We start from the raw sequence: 22,631 nt of genomic DNA, 5'->3' as shown, positions 1-22,631 counted from the left end.
CTTGGACTGAGTAGTTAAAAAAATACATTAAATAATACAGTAGCTGTTTTGTTGTGCAGGTTACTCAGTAAACCAGGAAACACACACACACAGATTAATTACATATGAATATTAAAAATGATAATTATGAAAAGCAAACCAACTTCAGACTTCATTGTTTGATACAGGCCTGGTATGTGGAAGTCAAGGTATTGACTTTCCCTGAAGTGAAGTCTTGGAATTACAGGATTATCTCAGCAGCTGTGATGACTTTCATAGTTGAATTCCCAGAGGTTTATTTCACAGGTTGGTCTTGCAGCTAGAATAGGATTAGGGATTGAGAAGGTTGTTGCTTCTCTGGCTCTGCAGATGAAGCACTTCCAGCTGCTCGAGTGATTACAGCAAGCCACTAATTATTTCTAAATCTCCCCAAGAATCATTCTGTTTCTGTGCAGATGTTTCACAGTGCTTCCGTCTGCTCTTCAGCTGCTTGTAAAGCTTTTACTGTTTTCTGGGCAGATAATTAAAGACAGCCATTGTGACCTGGACAAACTGACAAACCTTGCTCCAAATAAAATAAGTGGTGATCCAGTTTACAGTTTTGCATTCCAAATGCCTTTGAGGCTGGCTTATTGTACTTGCATTTCTAGGTTAGTCATTGACAATGGAATCTATGAAAAGTCCATAGGAATGCCGTCTTTAAGTGTATCCATTTCTAAACCACATGGAACATTTGGGAAAGTTGACAAAACATTGTAGTTGTAAAAGGTCAGGTGTCCCTCAGGGTCTATTTTGAATGTCCTTAATTCAGTCTAAGGTTTAAATATGTCATTTGTAAAAGTTTTCTATAAGTTTGGATTACGACCGCATGAACATAACATCAAATTTGAAGCTTGATTTTGACATCGATTGTAAAAGTCCACTGAATATAAGAGTACATCAACCCAGTCTAAAGGAAAGATTTGCAAAAATATCTGTTGCTCTCAAAGTATAGAACATGAAGAAGAAAATTAATCAAAATATTTTCAGTGTTGAGTATTAACTGCACGTTGTGTCTATTTGTAAATATATATGTGTTCCTTTCTCTGGTCTGCAGCTTAATTTTCACAGATGTTTGGGAGCCTTTCTTTAACCCAGAGTTCTATCCAATTTAAATGGATAATCCCTTGTCTGGGTATATTTCGGTAATAATCATCCAACAGATGACCATTCATCCTGTTTACGCACATGGTAGCATTTTCTAATGAGATATATAGTATATCCTTGTTGGTGATACCATTGAGGATGGATACAGCCATGGACACAGTCAATCTCATTCAGTCCAATGGCACTTTGGAGATCTTTGTTTCTGAGAGCAGGGAATCTTTTATTCCTTCAGCAATCCTTGTCTTGAATGGCAGAATTATGATAAACTTCAGTTTACAAATATTATGAAGTATTTAGAACAGAAATAGGCCATTCAGCCCAACAGTGCTATGTTGGTGTTAATACTCCACATAACCATCCTTCAGCCCCTCTTCAATTAGACCTAGCAGCCTGTGTACTTATCTAGCTTCCCCTTCTGATGGGTAATTCTATATTCAAGTTATTGTGTAAGTAAACGTGCTCTCTTGAGGTCTATTAGATTTATTGCTAACCACATTGTGTTCATGATCATTTATTCTGGTGCTACCTTTGGTGAAAACACTAAAGAAAATAAAACAAAATATGATATAAAATTGCAGGAAACAATCTTCATCAACTACCTTTTCATCTATCTTTAGTTACCACACAAGATGCATTTTCACGAATTTTAATGTATGAGTCACAGGATATTAAATGGATCTGATGATCTTCTCTAAACATTAATTAGCAAATACCTCTCCTGAATGCCTTCAGACTTTGGAGCAAAAAAGAGAACTCATTGTAAAATTCAGGATGGCTGCTATTCTGGTGTAAAACTAACTACAAGTTAGTACACACAAAGAAAAAGGGTATGGGGAGTGACTGCATCAAAAAGAAATAGAGACAGAGACGGTGAACAACATTAGGGGAGCAGTTGAGAATCATGAACAGTTGAGAATTTTGACTGAGGCTGAAGTAAAATGACCAAAGATAAAGAATCAAATTCAAGAATATTGAACACCTCATGCAATGTGGATGTAAAACAGCAACAGTTTTTTAAAACATCCAGGACTGTGTTGGATAATTTAATGCTCTTGATGAGTGGATAAATAGCATCTGAATGAGAGATTCACGTGAAGTCGGAAGTGGAGTGAAAGATTGTGAGTTAGTGCTGACCCGAAGGCAGTGATAATGACTGATGGAGGATTAGGACACAGCAGTCTGAGACTGAGTCGAGTGCGAGCTGGGAATGGTGCATGCTTACAGATCAGTCTGTTTTCCCAACTCCAGAAAAAGGCCAGTAGCAAACAGATGACACCCTGGGGCAGATGGAGAAGGGCTCCTTCCTGTGCAATAGTGAGACCACTGGCAGGTACTGTGGAGGATGGAAGTAAATGAGTAGTTGCAGGATGTTGTGTGTGGACACATTGGGTTTTCTGAAGGCAAATTCCAAAGTTGCCCTTGCAGTGTAAACAGGAATTGCACATCGGGGCCCTAGGGAATTCTTGCTGCAGCAGTCTCCGAGGGAATTGCATGGAATTGTAGTTACCCCATGCTTGAAACCTTTCAAAAGTATCCATTTAAGTCAGAGACTCATGAGGGTTCCACTCAAGTTAATAGTTACCTGGGAGAAGTTAGCCAATGAGAAACTTATTCTAACTCTTGGGTAATTGCATCACTGACCCTCAGCACTTCCTCTGACACAGGACTCACACTGCTCCACCAGTAGAAAAGACACTACGCCCCCCCAACCCTTCTCCATTTAAACAAAATCCACAGATACCCCCCTATCCACTACATTAGTCACCTCTTCAAAACATTCAAAAAGGTTTGTCAAACATAACTGACCTGCCATGAATCCATGCTGGTTTCCCCGATTAACTGAACATTTTCAAGGTGTTCACTTAACCCATCCTTTATTATAGACTCAAGCGATCTCCCCATCACAGATGTTAGGCCAACAGGTCTATAATTCCCTAATTTTCTTCTTTCGCCCTTCTTATAAAGCAATGGGACATATGCAATTTTGTCCAATTCAGAAATATGACTCCTACATCTAGAGAATTCTGAAAGATTATAATTTGGGCATTTACAAAATGCTCCCCTACTTCTGTCAACAATCTCGATGGAAACTGTCTAGTCCTATGGATTTGTCACTCTTTAATTCCACTAATTTCCTCATTACTGATGTTTTATTTACATTAATTTTAATCAGTCCCTATTCCCAATCCACTATTAAATTCCTCAGGACTTCTGGCAAGCTATCCTCCTTTTCTACCGTAAATACTGAGGCAAAGTCATATTCAATATGTCTGTTATTTCCCCACAGACATTGACAATATCATTCTTCGTACATCACAATGTCATTCCTGTCCACTTTCTCAGATTGAATCAGACTGATCACAAAACTCAGTTTCTCAGTGTTGAGCTTCTGATTTTGTGTTTTCTATGGCAATGACTGCCTCTTGCTATCTCTGTAAAGTCATTCACCTTCACCACTGACCCAAGCTACCTCCTGCCAAAATTCTCTTGCGTGCTTTTGTCATTTCCGTACTTAGCTAATACAATTATTTCCTGGCTAGACTTCACATCTCCCAGCAATTCAGGCAGCATCCGAGGACAGGCAAAATCGACGTTTCGGGCAAAAGCTCTTCATCAGGAATAAAGGCAGCGAGCCTGAAGCATGGAGAGATAAGCTAGAGGAGGGTGGGGGTGGGGAGAGAGTAGCATAGAGTACAATAGGTAGGTGGGGAAGGAGATGAAGGTGATAGGTCAGGGAAGAGAGGGTGGAGTGGATAGGTGGAAAAGGAGCTGGGCAGGTCGGACAAGTCCGGACAGGTCGAGTTACTGGAGGTTAGAAACTAAGATGAGGTGGGGGAAGGGGAAATGAGGAAACTGTTGAAATCCACATTGATGCCCTGGGGTTGAAGTGTTCCGAGGCGGAAGATGAGGCGTTCTTCCTCCAGGCGTCTGGTGGTGAGGGAGCGGTGGTGGAGGAGGCCCAGCACCTCCATATCCTCGGCAGAGTGGGAGGGGGAGTTGAAATGTTGAGCCACTGGGCGATTTGGTTGATTGATGCGGGTGTCTCTGAGATGTTCCCTAAAGCGCTCTGCTAGGAGGCGCCCAGTCTCCCCAATGTAGAGGAGACCGCATCGGGAGCAACGGATACAATAGATGATATTAGTGGAAGCCCAGGTAAAACTTTGATGGATGTGGAAGGCTCCTTTAGGGCCTTGGATGGAGGTGAGGGAGGAGGTGTGGGCACAGGTTTTACAGTTCCTGCGGTGGCAGGGGAAAGTGCCAGGATGGGAGGGTGGGTCGTAGGGGGGCGTGGACCTGACCAGGTAGTCACGGAGGGAACGGTCTTTGCGGAAGGCGGAGAGGGGTGGGGAGGGAAATATATCCCTGGTGGTGGGGTCTGTTTGGAGGTCGCGGAAATGTCGGCGGATGATTTGGTTTATGCGAAGGTTGGTAGGGTGGAAGGTGAGCACCAGGGGCGTTCTGTCCTTGTTGCGGTTGGAGGGGTTGGGTCTGAGGGCGGAGGTGCGGGATGTGGATGAGATGCGTTGGAGGGCATCTTTAACCACGTGGGAAGGGAAATTGCGGTCTCTAAAGAAGGAGGCCATCTGGTGTGTTCTATGGTGGAACCGCTCCTCCTGGGAGCAGATACGGCGGAGGCGGAGGAATTGGGAATACGGGATGGCATTTTTGCAAGAGGTAGGGTGGGAAGAGGTGTAATCCAGGTAGCTGTAGGAATCGGTGGGTTTGTAGAAAATGTCAGTGTCAAGTCGGTCGTCACTGATGGAGATGGAGAGGTCCAGGAAGGGGAGGGAGGTGTCAGAGATGGTCCAGGTAAATTTAAGGTCAGGGTGGAATGTGTTGGTGAAGTTGATGAATTGCTCAACCTCCTCGCGGGAGCACGAGGTGGCGCCAATGCAGTCATCAATGTAGCGGAGGAAGAGGTGGGGAGTGGTGCCGGTGTAATTACGGAAGATCAACTGCTCTACGTAGCCAACAAAGAGACAGGCATAGCTGGGGCCCATACGTGTGCCCATGGCTACCCCTTTGGTCTGGAGGAAGTGGGAGGATTCAAAGGAGAAATTGTTAAGGATGAGGACCAGTTCGGCCAAACGAATGAGAGTGTCGGTGGAGGGGTACTGTTGGGAACGTCTGGAGAGGAAAAAACGGAAAAAATTACTTGCACATCCACTAATATCATTTATTGTATCCGTTGCTCCCGATGCGGTCTCCTCTACATTGGGGAGACTGGGCGCCTCCTAGCAGAGCGCTTTAGGGAACATCTCTGGGACAACCGCACCAATCAACCAAATCACCCAGTGGCTCAACATTTCAACTCCCCCTCCCACTCTGCCGAGGATATGGAGGTGCTGGGCCTCCTCCACCGCCGCTCCCTCACCACCAGACGCCTGGAGGAAGAACGCCTCATCTTCCGCCTCGGAACACTTCAACCCCAGGGCATCAATGTGGATTTCAACAGTTTCCTCATTTCCCCTTCCCCCACCTCATCTTAGTTTCTAACCTCCAGTAACTCGACCTGTCCGGACTTGTCCGACCTGCCCAGCTCCTTTTTCACCTATCCACTCCACCCTCTCTTCCCTGACCTATCACCTTCATCTCCTTCCCCACCTACCTATTGTACTCTATGCTACTCTCTCCCCACCCCCACCCTCCTCTAGCTTATCTCTCCATGCTTCAGGCTCTCTGCCTTTATTCCTGATGAAGGGCTTTTGCCCGAAACGTCGATTTTGCCTGTCCTCGGATGCTGCCTGAATTGCTGTGCTCTTCCAGCACCACTAATCCAGAATCTGGTTTCCAGCATCTGCAGTCATTGTTTTTACCTCTTCACATCTCCCATGCTATGTAAGCTTCAGCTCATTCAAAACTCTGCTGCCCATATCCTCTCCCAAACCAAATCTTGATAATCAAATCTTTGCTAATGGACGGTGGAGACATTGATGGACCAGGAGTCAATTTAAAATGCAAATCCTTGTGTTTAAATCCCTTTAAGTCTTAAGTCTTCAGCGCTCCTTATATCCATTACACCTATCTCCCCATTACCACCAAATCACTGACCACAATCCCACCTAAATCAATCTCTCCATTTCTTGGATGCTGTCCACTCATACATACCCTGCTAGCTTTATTGCACTCTCTGGAATTCTCTCCCTCTACCTTTCAATCTCTCTCACTCACCAATTTACGCTCCTTCAAACCAATCTCTTTGACTAAGCTTTTGATCATAGTTTTTGAATATCACCTGGTTAATGTTTTCTTCTTGTCCTATAGTGTGATAACTTGGCATCAACAGCCTGGCCTGATGTTTGGCACTCTCTGTGCAGAACGTGATAATAAGTTCATAAAACAATGACTGTTTCAACATGTCTGAAAAAAATTAACAACAAAACCTTTAACCTATATTACACAATTGTACCTCTTTCAGGCTTAATTACCCTGGTAGGCAGATAATTCTGCTAAGGATTATGTATTAAACAATTGAAGAGGCTGTTTAATTAAAAATGACAGCAAAACTAAATAAGCAACCCCATTCTGAAAGTCTTGGAAGAACAGTAATAGGTTCTTTTTGGGAACATTAAAGCAACAGGAATCTATAATTGATGAACCAGTTAGCCAATAATAAAAATCCATCATATCTTGAGTGACCGTGTAGTCAGACATGACCACAGGTGACTCTATCTTGAGTCACACAGATAAAGAAAACAGTCATGTGTTAATCTTAATTTGCATATTCCCAAGAAAGAACATTCTCGTATTTTAATAAGATGGACAGTTGAGTACTGACGCACTGTCTGATGGCATTGAGCAAAACTGGTTAAGCACATCAACAGGAACTAGGACAAAGTGAGCACTGCCGATGCTGGAGATCAGAGTTGAGAGGGTGTTGCTAGGAAAGCACAGAAGGTCAGGCCTTTCCCAGCAATGCACTCTCAGCATCAACAGGAACAGCTTCTCAAACTCTGTTCAAGTTTGAAGATTGGATAAATTCAAGGGGAGACAGTGGTGTAATGAGGATTATCTGGACTAATTATCCTAGTGGTGAAAATGTGTTGCTGGTAAAGCACAGCAGGTCAGGCAGCATCCAAGGAACAGGAGAATCGACGTTTCGGGCATAAGCCCTTCATCAGGAATGAGGAAAGTGTGTTCAGCAGGCTAAGATAAAAGGTAGGGAGGAGGGACTTGGGGGAGGGACGTTGGAAATGTGATAGGTGGAAAGAGGTCAAGGTGAGGGTGATAGGTTAGAGTGGTGTGGGGGCGGAGAGGTGATAGGTTAGAGTGGGGTGGGGGCGGAGAGGTGACAGGTTAGAGTGGGGTGGGGGCGGAGAGGTGATAGGTTAGAGTGGGGTGGGGGCGGAGAGGTGATAGGTTAGAGTGGGGTGGGGGATACCTCTCTGCCCCCACCCCATTCTAACCTATCACCCTCACCTTGACCTCTTTCCACCTATCACATTTCCAACGCCCCTCCCCCAAGTCCCTCCTCCCTACCTTTTATCTTAGCCTGCTGGACACACTTTCCTCATTCCTGATGAAAGGCTTATGCCCGAAACGTCGATTCTCCTGTTCCTTGGATGCTGCCTGACCTACTGTGCTTTACCAGCAACACATTTTCAGCTCTGATCTTCAGCATCTGCAGACCTCACTTTCTCCTCGTAGTTATCCTAGTGGCCGCAGCTAACACTCTTGGACACAAGTGCAAACCCCCACACGGTGACTGTGGAATTCAATTCATAAACCTTTCTGGGTCATTAATTTGTATACTTACCCGGTGTTACCTACCCTTAAATGGCCAAAGCAAGCTATTCAATTGTATCAGACTGCTACAAAATCTGAAAGGACTGGCCTAGGCACCAGAAACACTCTGCATGTCCATGACCTTGGGGCTTGTCCTATCCAAATCAAATGAGCAAACTTAGCAGAGGTGGTTCTACAGCAATACAAGCAGGAGACATCAACCCATGGAATCCACAACATTGACTCTGGGCCCCATGAGATCTCATAGAATCAAGGACAGTACATAGCAGATAAGAAACAAGAGTAGGAGTACGCTAACTGACCCTCAAACCTGCTCCAACATTCAATAAGATCATAGCTGATCTTTTCGTGCCCTCAGCTCCACTTACCCATCCACACACCCTAACCCTTATTTGCTTTACTGTTCAAAAATCTATCAATATTTGCCTTATAAACATTCAACGAGGTAGCCTCAACTATTTCACTGAGCAGGTAATTACAGATTCACAATCCTTTGGGTGAAGAAGTTCCTCTTCAACTCAGTCTCAAGTCTGCTCCCCCTTATTTTGAGGCCATGCCCTCTAGTTCTAGTTCCACCAGCCAGTGGAAACAACTTTTCTGCTTCTCTCCTATCTATTCCCTTTGTAATTTTGCATGTTTCTACAAGACCATCCCTCAGTCTTCAAAATTCCAGTGAGTATACTCCCAACCAACTCAATCTCTCCTCATAAGGCAACCCTCTTAATTCTGGAATCAACCTAGTGAACCTCCTCCGTACCCCCTCTAGTGCCAGTACATCTTTTCTCAAGTAAGGAGTCCAAAACTGTGCACAGTACTGCAGGTGTGAGCTCACCAGCACCCGAGACAGCTGCAGCATAACCTGTTTTTTTTAATTGAGAAAGGTTTTTATATTTTACAAAATTATGGAAGTACAAAACGTAATATAATAATCTTATGTTCCAAAACATTAACAATAAACTACCTACTACTCTACTAAACAAACCTAAACTATCACAAAGGTACGGAACAATTTTTCCACGTTACAATTCAATAAATAAATGAACTTAGCAAATTAGTTTAAATTGACTTAAATTATACCAGACTAACCAAACTTTACTTAGGTTAGGTCAAATTAGATAAAATCAACTTAAATTAACTTAAATAAAATAAAATAATTAAATTACACCACCCGACACCTCCCCACAGGAGCATCAGTTATTATACCCATACTTATTCAAGCTCCCTCACCCCAAGGCCCCCAGATTGCCAATTCCGGCCTTCACGGCTATATAAAGGCCCTAGTCAATATGGCTGACAAGTCTGTATCTATGTAATTTAAAAAGGGCAGCCATGTCTTATAGAATAGTTTTGTTTTCTGGTGCACCACATTCGTAAGAAAGTCCAGAGGAACGTGCTCCATCACTAATCTACACCGCCCCATGAGACCGGGGTGGGGGAGGGGGGGAGCGGTTTCTGAGGTCCACCTCATTAAAGTGTTCTTCCTTGCACAATCAGAGTATTGAATAATCTCTTCCCATGTTCAACTAGTGAAGGCAGGTTCGGCAGTCCCAAAAGAAGGGATACCGGATCCACCTTAACTTCAATTCTCAGGATCTCCTCCACCTCATTCACTATAGCACCCCAGTACCTACAGATCATATGGCATGACCACTGACAATGTGAGAGGGTGTCGATGTTTGTTTTATATTTAGGGCGCCCTGGAGGTGCTCCTTTCTTGAATTTTGCAAATCGTGCCAGGACCATATGGGCTCTGTGGCAAATCTTCAATTGCAGAGCCTGTACTTAATTGCAAATCGAGATCTTTTTCACAACCACCCACATGTCCTCCCATGTTTCAGACAAAATTTCTACCCCTAGTTCCTGACTCCAGACTCCACAGAGTCTTTCCATATCTTCCAAGGTGCCTCCTCTCTGTAAAAGGTAATGAATACTGGCTGAGAGAGTGCCCATACACCAGAGCACTCTTCTCTCCATGTCAGACTTGTAGGGCTGGGCTAAAAGCGTGGTCCTTCTCTGTATATAATCCCTAATCTGAAAATAACAGAAGAGGTCTTACTAGGTAGGCCATAGTGTGACTTAGCTGGTCAAAAGATATCAGGACCTCTTGCTCAAATAGGTCTCTCAAACACGAGACTCCCTCGACCTCCCATGCTTTAAAGCTGGAATCCATTGACCCCTGCTTAAATCCTGGGGCTCCAACCCTCTCACCCTGCTGTGTCATCCTCCATGCTTTGATCATGTTTATAATAATCGGGCTTTTGCAATGTTCAGCAACAGATTTCATCCTATCCATAAACAGCAAATTAAGGAGGGCCAGCTTGTCTGGAAGGCCTCCATATCAAGCCATATCAACCTCGGATACTTCCACACCCAGTACTTACTTAGAACTATAAGGTACTTATGAGGTTTCGCTTAAAGTCTGGGAGATCTATGCACCCCTGCCCCAACCCCCCCCCAATACACTGCGGAAGTTATAATTTGGTGAATTCAATAAGAGTGTGCCTCCGACCAAATGAAGGATCCAAGCCAGCCATTGAGTCTCTGCAGCACTTGTCTGGGCAATAACGGGAGCATTCTCAGGGGGTATAGTAGCTGAGGAAGAACTTTCATTTTGATCAGGGCTATTTGGCCTAACCATGATATTGGCAATCCCTCCCAACACTGAAGATCTTGTTTAATCCTTTCAAACAATTGCACAAAGTTAGCTCTATACAGTTGGTGGAAAGCTGGGTAATAAAAATACCCAAGTAAAGAAAACCTTTTTTGTGACTACCGTAAAGGAAATTGTGTTCCGTCCTCCAGGTAAGGCACTCCTACCAAGCACCCCCCCACGGGCATGGTTTCCCATTTTGTAAAATTAATTTTATACCCTGAGAACATGCCAAATAAATTAATCTTTTGCATTAACTGGGGTACAGACTTTTCCAGGTTAGCCAAAAAAAGAACGACATCAGCACAAAGAGTGATTTTGTGCTCTCCCATTCCTAACTTTGGGGCAACTATTTTAGAGTCTTTCTGAATAGCCTTTGTCAGTGGTTTGATTACTAAGGTGATAGCAGCAGTGAGAGAGGACACCTTTGTCGGCTGCCTCTTTCAATGCTAAAATTATCCGAGTTTACGCCATTCGTAAGTACTTCGGGCCACATAGGGTCATTATGCAGCACTGCCACTCACCCAGCGAAAGCTCCCCCCCCCACACCCAAGGTCAAAACGTTCCAGGACACCAAAAAGATGCGGCTACTCCACCCAGTCAAATGCCTTTTCTGCATCCAAGGAGATCACCAAGCCCGGAATTGACCTCCACTGACATACCTGTACTATATTCAACATTCTCCTGACATTATTGGAAGAGCTACGATCCTTAATTAAACCTGTCTGGTCTTCCTTTATGATAGTGAGCAGTACCTCCTCCAATCTCAAAGCTAGCATTTTGGACAGGGTTTAAAAATCTACATTCAGCAGCGAGATAGGTTTATACAAGACATAGTCCTCAGGATCTTTCCCTTTTTAGAATAAGGGAAATATTGACCTCCCTAAAAGAGGGTGGAAGGCAGTCTGACTATCTAAATGATTGTATATACCCATTAGTGGTTCGGCCAACATGTTTATGAACTCCTTGTAGAACTCACTCAGAAACCCATCCGGGACATATGCATTGCCACTTTGGAGCTGCCTTACTACCTGTTGTGTCTCTTGTATTGTGAAGGGTGCATTGAAAAGGAAAGCTTGTTCTGCATTTATACCTGGGAGGTCCAGAATCTCAAAAAAGGATTCCATCCTTGCTACTCCATCCTCACGACCCTCCAACCAGTATAACTCTGTGTAAAGTTTCCTGATTATTGCATTGATCTTTTTAGACTCGCAAGTGATGGCACCAGCTCTCTCGCTAATGGACACAACAGACTGCGAGTTACTCTTCCTCCTGGCCAAATACTCTAGGTATCTACCTGGCTTATCATCGTATTCAAATAACTTTTGCTTCGCGAAGGAGATTTCTCTCTTTTCCGCCTGGGTCAGTACTGAATTCAGAGCAGACCGGAGAGCTGTGACCCGCTGTAGCTTAGCCACGGATGGTCTATCATAATATTCGGCAGCTTTCAGCTGAGCCTCAAGCACATGTTGCTGTTCTCCTCTCTGCCTTTTCCTGGTTGCTGAGTATGAAATAATTAAGCCCCTTAAATAAGTCTTGGTCGTTCCCCCAAAGCATCGATGGGTTGCTGGCCACACCTGAGTTAATGTCTCAGAAGGCCCTAAACTCCCTTTTGAAGTACTCTATAAATTTGCTATCCTTCAAAAGGAATTGATCCATGTCCCAATGCCGTGTATCTATTCCACTATCTCTGATCTTGACATCCAAGCACACAGACGCATGATCTGAAATAGCTATATTCCCAATCCTGCAGGATAATACTGAGTCCAGACAGACTGATGGAACAAAGAACATACCAGTTCTCGTGTGGCACTTGTGCAGGTTGGAGTAAAAGGTCGAATCCTACTATTAGGATGGAGACATCTCCACACATCCATCAACCCCTAAATCCACTCATAAATCCACTAACTGTCTGGATTACTGGGAGATACCCAAGAGATCACTTGGCATGCTGTCCACCTCGGGATCCATGAGACGGTTAAAGTCTCTTCCTATAATCGTATGGCGTACCCCAAGAGCCATCAATTTGGAGAATGTATCAATTAAGAATTTAAAGGGGTATGCCGGGGGACAATAAGCATTCAGGATGCCATACTTTTCCCTGCGTATTAAGGCATTGAGGATGATGAACTGCCCATGTTCAGCCTTAATTTTGCCTATTATCTGAAACGAGAGGGTCCTCTGTACCAGTATGGCCACTCCTCTGCTTTTAGAATTGAAGGAAGAAAAGAATACCCAACCAAACCCTCCCTACTGTAATTTCAAATGTTCCTTGTCATTCAAGTATGTTTTCTCTAACAGGGCAATGTCAACCCTTTCCTTTCTAAGGTTTGAGAGCACCTTCTTTCTTTTGATTGGGGAATGACTCCCCTTTATGTTCCAGATCCACCATCTAAATGAACCACTAGTCATAACCGTCTAAAGCAATCCACAGCCCCCTGAAGGGAAGAAGCTTACTCTTGGTATGCCGAGTGGAGGAAAAACAGGATTTATAAAATAACTATCGATACAGATACTACAAAAACTAAAAAAAACTAACCACTACTCTTAAATTAAAGAAACAAACATGCAAAAAACAAATAACTGGAGATTTCCCCCCCTTGCCCATAGGGGACACTCATCCCGATCCTTACTACCATCCTGGTGCCTTCCAGCTAAAGCCACGCCCCAAATCCAAGCAGTACAGAGACAAAGAAAACCTATTATTTACACACATGAAAATTAAAAAGTGTCCGCCCAACTCAGCCCCTCCATACATCAACCCCCTTTATCTTTTATAAATAAAAACCATCCCACACCCAGAGGAAAAAAGCGAATAACAGGAGTTAATGAAAAAAAAAGAATTTTACATCAAAACAATGCCAAGCATTTAAAACTAGCAACCAAGAGAGCAAAAGATATACCATTGTCCATAGTCATTTACTCACCCAGATATTGTATTTCAAAGAATCCAGGAAATCCCTTGTTTTCTCTGCTGAGTCAAAGTTGTAAACAGACCCTCCAAAGCTAAAGTGTAGTACTGCTGGGTACCTCACAGTATACTGGATATTCAGGTCTCACAACCTCTTCCTGACTTCATCAAAAAGATTTCCTCTTCTTGATTGCAGCCCCAGAGCAGTCTTGAAAAAACAATTTTCAACCCCTTGTAACCAAGGGGCCTGTGAGTCTTTCCCAACCTTCTGGAGGCTTCCATTATCATTTGCTTCTCCGTGTGACACTGGAGCTGTGCTAGGACCAGGCAGGGGCGCTGATCCGACAGAGACCTGCGCATCGTGATCCAATGGGCCCGCTCCACACACACCCAGCTCGACTCAACTCCCAACCCCAGGAACTGCGGGAGCCACTGCTCCAGGGAGCTAACCAGGTTTTCACCTTCTTCAGTTCCAGGAGCCCAATTATCCATAAGTTTTCCCATTGACCTGGTCCAGCAGGGCCCGAACCTGGTTTTCCAGTGTTCAGATCCTCCCTCTGAATTCTCCACCGCGGTCCTTTGTTCGACCACCTCAACGTGTCCATCCAGCGTTTGGATCTCCTGCTCATGCTTTTGTAGCATGGCAGAGATTGGATCCAGTGCCGAATCGATTTTATCTTGCATGTTTGTTTCTGAGACTAAGCTCTGTTGCTCCAATGGACTCAAATGCGCCACTGTGAAAGTTGGGGCTGTGGCCACAGTGTGCCCAGCCTTGTAGGGGAGTACCCTGCTTACTGCGATCCTCATGCTCCCTTTCCTTTAGTTATCTTCATCTTCTTCCCAAAATGTTAGGATAAGTATTTAAAAGATTCTAGGGGCTTTGTTTTACTTGATTTTCCTGATTTTTCTCATAGATGGCTATGGGGGGAGTGGGGAGAGGTAAAAGCACCACTTTACTTGGGTAATGCTGCAGAGTCCAGCGCAGCAGACCTATCAGATCGCCGCCATCTTGGATCCCCTCCAAACTCCCTGCTTTTAAACTCCATCTAGTCTAGTAATGAAGGACAAAGTTCCATTTGCTTTCTTAATTACCTGTTGCATTTGCAAACTAACTTTTTGTTATTCATGCTCAAGGATATCCAGGTCCCTCTGCATAGCAGCATGCTGCAATTTTTCACCATTTAATAATAGTCCATTTTACTGTTATTCTTACCAAAATGGATGGCCTCGCATGAACCAATATTGCACTATAAATGCCAGACCCTTGCCCACTCACATAATCTATGTGTATCCCTCTGCAAACGTTCATTGTCTTCTGCACACTTTGCTCTACCACTAATCTTTTCTGAACCCTTTCAAGTTTCACAACATCTTTCCGATAGGAAGGAGACCAGAATTGCACCCAATATTCCAACAGTGGCCTAACCAATGTCCTCTACAGCCGCAACATGACCTCCCAATTCTTGTACTCAATACTCTGACCAATAAAGGAAAGCATTCCAAACGCCTTCTTCACTATCCTATCTACCTGCGATTCCACTTTCAAGGACCTATGAACCTGCACTCCAAGGTCTCTTTGTTCAGCAACACTCCCTAGGACCTTACCATTAAGTGTATAAGTCCTGCTAAGATTTGCTTTCCCAAAGTGCAGCACCTCAGATTTATCTGAATTAAACTCCATCTGCCACTTCTCAGCCCATTGGCCCATCTGGTCCAGATCCTGTTGTACTTTGAGGTAACCCTCTTCGCTATCCACTACACCTCCAATTTTGGTGTCATCTGCAAACTTACTAACTGTACCTCTTATGTTCGCATTCAAATCACTTATGTAAATGACAAAAAGTAGAGGACCCAGCACCGATCCTTGTGGCACTCCACTGGTCACAGGCCTCCAGTCTGAAAAACAACCTTCCACCACCACCCTCTGGCTTCTACCTTTGAGCCAGTTCTGTATCCAAATGGCTAGTTCTCCCTGTATTCCATGAGACCTAACCTTGCTAATCAGTCTCCCATGGGGAACCTTGTCGAATGCCTTACTGAAGTCCATATAGATCACATCTACTGCTCTGCCCTCATCAATCGTCTTTGTTACTTCTTCAAAAGACTCAATCAAGTTTGTGAGACATGATTTCCCATGCACAAAGCCATGTTGACTATCCCAAATCAGTCTTTGCCTTTCCAAATACATGTACATCCTGTCCCTCAGGATTCCCTCCAACAACATACCCACCACCAACGTCAGGCTCACTGGTCTATAGTTCCCTGGCTTGTCCTTACCACCCTTCTTAAACAGTGGCACCACGTTTTCCAACCTCCAGTCTTCCGGCACCTCACCTGTGACTATCGATGATACAAATGTCACAGCAAGAGGCCCAGCAATCACTTCTCTAGCTTCCCACAGAGCTCTCGGGTACACCTGATCAGGTCCTGGGGATTTATCCATTTTTAACTGTTTCAAGACATCCAGCACTTCCTCCTCTGCAATCTGGACATTTTCCAAGATGTCACCATCTATTTCCCTACAGTCTATATCTTCCATGTCCTTTTCCACAGTAAATACTAATGCAAAATTAGCATCTGCCCTATCTCCTCTGGCTCCACACAAAGGCCACCTTGCAGATCTTGGAGGGGCCCTATTCTCTCCCTAGTTACCCTTTTGTCCTTAATATATTTGTAAAAACCCTTTGGATTCTCCTTAATCCTATTTGCCAAAGTTATCTCAAGTTCCCGTTTTGCCCTCCTGATTTCCCTCTTAAGTATACTTCTACTTTCTTTATACTCTTTTAAGGATACTTGATCTATCCTGGTAGGTAAGAGTCAACTACAATGCTGGGTATGGAGTTACATGTGGGCCAGACCATGTAAATCTGGCAGTTTCTTCCTAAAAGAACATTAGTAAAAAGATAAAAACGTATTCGGAAGAAGGATCACTGGACCAGAAATGATAACGTTTGTTTTTCTCCACAGATGAGCCGCACGGGGCGGCACAGTGCCTCAGTAGTTAGCACTGCAGCCTCACAGTGCCAGGGACCTGGGTTCAATTCCAGCCCCGTGCGGCTGCCTGTGTGGAGTTTGCACATTCTCCCCGAGTCTGCGGGGGTTTCCTTCGGGTGCTTTGGTTTCCTCCCACAGTCAGAAAGATGTGCAGGTTAGATGAATTGGCCATGCTAAATTGCCCATAGTGTTAGGTGCATTAGTCAGAGGGAAATGGATCTGGGTGGGTTACTCTGTGGAGGATCAGAGTGGACTGGTTGGGCCGAAGGGCCCCTTTCCATACTGGAGGGAATCTAATCTAATCATGATACCAGACTTGCTGAGCTTTTCCAGCAATTTGTGTTTTATTAATAAAAGTATAGGTTTTACAACTGTCTAAAATGATTACACGGTGGCCACTAGACCAGCTTTTCATTTCAGATTTTACTGAATCCAAACTTCAACTTCTGCTGCAGTCAGATTCAAACCCATGATCCCAGAATATTCTGAAGAAGGGTCACAAGTCAAAACGCTCAAGCCATAGAGTCATACAGCACGGAAACAGACCCTTCGGCCCAATTTGTCCATGCTGACCAGGTTCCCTAAATTGAACTAGTCCCATTTGCCTGCATTTGGCCCATATCCCCCCAACCCTTCCTATTCATGTACCTGTCCAAATGTCTTCTAAACATCACAATTTTACGAGGACCCACCACTTTCTCTGATAGTTTGTTCCACACGCGCACCATCCTCTGTGTGAAATAGTCTCCTTAGATCCCTTTTAAATCTTTCCCTTCTCACCTTAAACTTATGCCCTCTAGCTTGAACGCCCCTGCCCTTGGAAAAATACCTTGGCTATTTACTTTATTTATGCCCCCCATGATTTTATAAATCTCTATAAGGTCATTCCTCAATCTCCTATACTCCAGCATTTCCTTATGTTCCCTCTCCATAGATATTGCCAGACCTGTTATGTTTCTCCAGCAATTTCTGTCTTTTCCCTAAGAATATTAGCCTGATTTTCTGCCCAGTGATGTTACCACAATGCCACCAGATAAAGGCAGTGGCTCACAACACTTTTTTATGCAGTCTTTAGATCCCGTTCCCAAACCAAAAACCCTAAAAAAGACCCCCAGCCTCCAGGCTCATCTTGACCAACTCCTTGAAGCATACTTGTTTGTAGGAACAGTCAAAGCCTCCTCACCCTCTAACATCACGGTGACAGTGGGTCATGTGTGGTAGAACAACCTTGAGATCCCATTCTGGTGAGCAGAATGCTGACGTGGGCCTGCAGTTGGAGGAGGAGGAAGTAACAGTGGTCTCTAACACCAGGATGACTGCTGGAGGACAGGACCCAGCTGAGCACAGTACAGGAGAACCACGTCTGGACTTAGGTAATAATAAACTGATGGAGATACAAAGGGAGCCTTATGAACATCTGGCAGAGGTATCAGGGATCATGTGTGCACTGGAGTGAAGGGCAGAGGAGCCTACTCAAGCTGTGTTTGAAATGTGGTCATTCTGACATGCAAGTGCATGGCAGCCTCTGGGGAAAAACAATGACAGCAGGTTTGGAGAGCCACACAGGGTAGTCATTATCTACTGGATATGCTCAAGGACTTTCATTCCATCACTCCAGCCGTGAAAAATTCATTTACTGGCTCAGCAGGAGGGTCCAAGGAACCTTGACCTCCCTCCAGGTGTACCAACTCCTCAGAGAGTGCCTGCTGTACCACTGCTTTTCTACTAGGGATCTAAACACCTCCACCAGGTTCCACTGTTTAGGTATGCCCCCTACGCCCAGAGCCCTCTAGTTACCAGACCACCAGAGGGCAGCTGCCAAAGTCAACAATGAACTCAGTAAGCTTCCTAAAGCTCATCTACAGCTGCCAGACAGAGCAGTGGGAAAAGAAAGATGAAGCAACACTGAAGTCAGCCTTCTGTACAACCTTACACAAGTACAGGGTTGCATTTGTAAAAATTGTGAGTCAAGTGAAAAGGATGTTAAGGAAAGCATTTACTCCCCCAGGAATCAATGTAGAAATTGGAGTTAGATTCCCGAGGACTTTCATTAGCAGAGAAAAATAATAAAACATTATACATCTATCCTCTAAGTTGAAATATAGTACTCTCTGTATTTTAAAATGCTGAATTCCTACATTGCTAAATGCAATAAGTTATAACAAATTAAATTTGGATATGAAAAAAAACCAACTTTCCACAGTAATTATATTGACCAGATTCCATCTAGTGGCAGAGATCAGTAAGTACAGTTAGCCCCCCTCATATGTATCTGCATTGACTGACTAAGGCCAATAGATTTTGTCCAGGATCCCAGTTTAAATTCAAAATGAAAGGACTCAGGAGTGGAGGTAGCAGTAAAGGGAAGAACAGACAGATGTTATGATGAAACATGAGATGGGAAGTGAGGCCAGGGCAAGGTGTTGAGTCCATGGGTAAGAAAGCAAATATAATGTTGTCATTTATCTCAAGAGGATTGGAATGTAAAAGCAGCAATGTGCTACTGAGACTTTATAAAGCTCAAGTTAAGCCCCAGTTAGAATACAGTGTCTAGTTTTGGGCCCCACACCTCAGGAAGGACATTCTAGCACTAGAGGGTTGAGAAGGTTGAGTGGAGATCTAATAGAAACTTACAAGATAATGCATGGCTTAGAAAGAGTGGATGCTGGGAATTTGTTTTCATCAGGCGGGGATACTAGGGCCCGTGGGCACAGCCTCAGAATTAGAGGGGGTCAAATTAGAACGGAAATGAGGAGACATTTCTTTAGCCAGAGAGGGGTGGGCCTGTGAAGTTCATTGTCATGGAGCGCAGTGGAGGCCGGGATGTTAAATGTCTTCAAGGCAGAGATTGATAAATTCTTAATCTTGCAAAGAATTAAGGGATACAGAGAGAGTGCGGGTAAGTGGCATTGAAATGTCCATCAGCCATGATTGAATGGCGGAATGGACCCGATGGGCCGAATGGCCTTACTTCAACTCCTATGTCTTATGGTCTTAGGAGATAGAAGCCCAAGGGAGTCAGTAAATGAGACCCAGAGCATGGAATAAGAGCCCAAGGAGATGAGGCTTGGATACGAGACTGGGAAGTCAGGCTGAACTGGAGCAAGTCACTGTTCATGAGTCTTTGATTCTGTTCTTCTCAAATTTAAATGAATCACAGGACATGGATGGGATGTTGGAGTTAGAAATTGATTGATTTAATTCAGCCTTTTTCTGGAGTGAGTGACACTCTTCACAGCAAAGCTGACAATGGACTGCTTGAACAGTAGTATTCTTCAGTTTCAGGTGATTCTGATTGTTGGAGCTCAGTCATTGCAGCTCCAGGACATTTCTGCAACAGTTCCTCAGGGTAATGTCCTACGCCCAATCATCTTCAGTTGCTTCACCAATGAACTTTCCTCCATCAGAAGGTGTTCACTGATGATAGCACAAAGTTCAGCACCATTTGCGACTCTTCAGAAACTGAAATAGTCCATGTTCAAATGCAACAAGATCAGGATAATATCCAGGCTTGGGCTGAGAAGTAGCAAGAAACTTTCATACCACATAGTGTCAAACAAAGAACATCTCCAACAAGACACAATCTAACCATTGCTCCTTGACATTCAGTGCTGTCATGATCATTGAATTCCACCATCATCAACATCTTGGGGTTACCATTAGCCAGAAACAATAAGCCTAAACAAAACTCCTAAAGAAACAGTAATGACCAAATGCAGTGAAACAGCAGCTTTACTTTATACTGACACAAAGACAGGGACAATGCAATATTTTTAAAGTGTACCATGAATAGAAGAAACCTCAATATAGATTGTACCACATCCAATGGCACCATGCCTAAGATGGCACCAGGAATAGCAACTTTGTACACTTTACACTGTACTCCTGTATTCCTGTACTTGAGTACATGTAACAATAAAACCTAATTCTAATTCTTTAAATAATTACAACTGTTCAAACAATGTCTGCAGTTCTATTTTATACAGACTGATGATCCCAAGAAAAGAGCTCTGAAGATCTTGTTTGACATTTCAGACAATCTGAATGATCCAGAATAAATCTGGAAGATTTTCAAATACCAGATTAATACAAGAATTAAGTTCAGGCTTAATAGACTCCAACTCTTGACACGCCAATGCCAACCCCAACACACTATTTTCCACTTTGTCAAAAGATGCCACAGAAAAGGGCATGAGTGTTATATCAAAACTATCTCCATAGTTTCTCACATTACACGAGCAAAATCATTACTGCATCAGGTAAAACAACCTGCTGGTATTAAACTCAAACTAGAAATATTGATTCATCTAAAGACACTCAAACTAGCTTAACTGAGCCAGGCATGATGAAGCTCACATCCCTGTTACAATTTGTGCTTAGAAGAGAAGTTGTACATATTAGACATGAAAATGTTGCAGCAATGTTCCAGCTTGGAAAGACGATGGAATCAGACTCAGGAATTCACTATGTTTCAGTATCTGCTTGGAAAAGCAGCAAAATGAAAAGAAATGGGTTCATGATAACAGACACTGGGAGTAATGTTCCCTTTTTCTGCCATTTCCTTTTTAACCACACTGAAGCCAGCACCAGTGATAAAGTAACTCAGAAAATAACAATTCACCAAGAACTCAAAATTTCTACAAATTTTACTACTGCTGAGGAAATAAGGCATCAACTAAACAGCCATTGTTTCAGAACTGAAGATGCCTGGAAATCCAAAAGAAAAGCAGAAATTGCTGGAAAAGCTCAGCAAGTCTGGCAGCATCTGTGGAGAGAAATAAGAGTTAAAGTTTCCAGACCAATGACTCTTCTTCAGAACTGATTGCAGCGTTATGAAGGTGTAGAGGTACTATACCTTTAAGAGACGTGAAAAGTTAGCAAAACTGCCTGACATGGCACAAAGTGTTCTGAACAAGGTAACAATGTAACACATGGTCGACAAAAATAGAGTAGATAGGTTGCCATGAGACAAAAACAAATTCAAATTCAGACAGTTAAATTATCCCCCAAGATACCAAAATCCAATCAAGTTTGAATTTAGTATTTTGATAAAATTAAAACCAATGAAACAATCTGATGTTTTGGGGTATAAAACCAGACATTTTGAACAGCTAGAATGAGAACTGTCAAAAGACCAACAGATGTAGGCTGCTAGTTTAAGAGTTCTCTGAGAGGTACCTGTCTGCGGAAGGGGTTTGTACAGCAGAACATCGAAACTGACGGAGAACAGCTACAAAGGAAAGTCTACAGAGGAACCTTGGCAAAGTTGACTGGTTGTGAAACAGGATTTTGTTTTGTAAATCTTAACTGGGATTTTTAAAAATCAGACTAGTATTGTAGAATGGGAGGTAAAAGATAGATTTAAGAGAAAGGAGTTGAAAATAGATGTTAGTTGTAATATTCTCTGTTGGACTTAAAAAATAAAGCTGTTAATTTTTACTTTAAATAGTGACCTCTAGGGTAGCTCTTTGCCGCTCAAATTTTAACAGATTACAGCATAGGGTGAATCTTTTCTGTGTTGCTGGTTTAAATTAGCAGAAGAGTTTACCTTGTGTCATAACAGTAGCTAAGAAAAAGTTGTCATATATGCTGAAGATAGCGTAGGGGAGGGGAGAGGAGAGGAGTAACTGATAGATGGAGATGGAGCTCAGAGAGAGAGAACAGCCAATTGGATGGACAAAGGAATGGGTAAAAGTCAATAGCTGCTAATTAGATTAGATTCCCTACAGTGTGGAAACAGACCCTTTGGCCCAACAAGACCACACCGACCCTCCGAAGAGTAACCCACCCAGTCCCAGTCTCTGGTTAATGCATCTAACATTATGGGCAACTTAGCATGGTCAATTCACCTGACTTGTACATCTTTGGGAGGAAACCGGAGCACCCAGAGGAAACCCACACAGACACGGGGAGAATATGCAAACTTCACACAGACAGTCACCCAAGGCTGGAATTGAATCTGGGACCTTGGTGCCGTGAGGCACCAGTGCTAACCATTAATGGGGACCATTAGTGGCTGACCATAGGTTGTTTGTGATAGTAGACTATGTGATGACAAGGTCTGGTATGTGGAAGTTAGGGTAAGGACATGGGCTAAAGTACTCAGACCCTGAAATTATTGAACTCTATATTAAGTTCTAAAGACTGCAGGGTTCCAAGTGGAAAATGAGGTCTGTTCTTCCAGCTTGCGCTGACCTGCATTGG

Source organism: Chiloscyllium plagiosum, unplaced genomic scaffold, assembly GCF_037043375.1.
Source record: "Chiloscyllium plagiosum isolate Xiang-an unplaced genomic scaffold, Cpla_swu_hap1 HiC_scaffold_9, whole genome shotgun sequence".
In the NCBI taxonomy this organism is placed as follows: domain Eukaryota; kingdom Metazoa; phylum Chordata; class Chondrichthyes; order Orectolobiformes; family Hemiscylliidae; genus Chiloscyllium; species Chiloscyllium plagiosum.
This window is presented reverse-complemented; position numbering follows the sequence as displayed.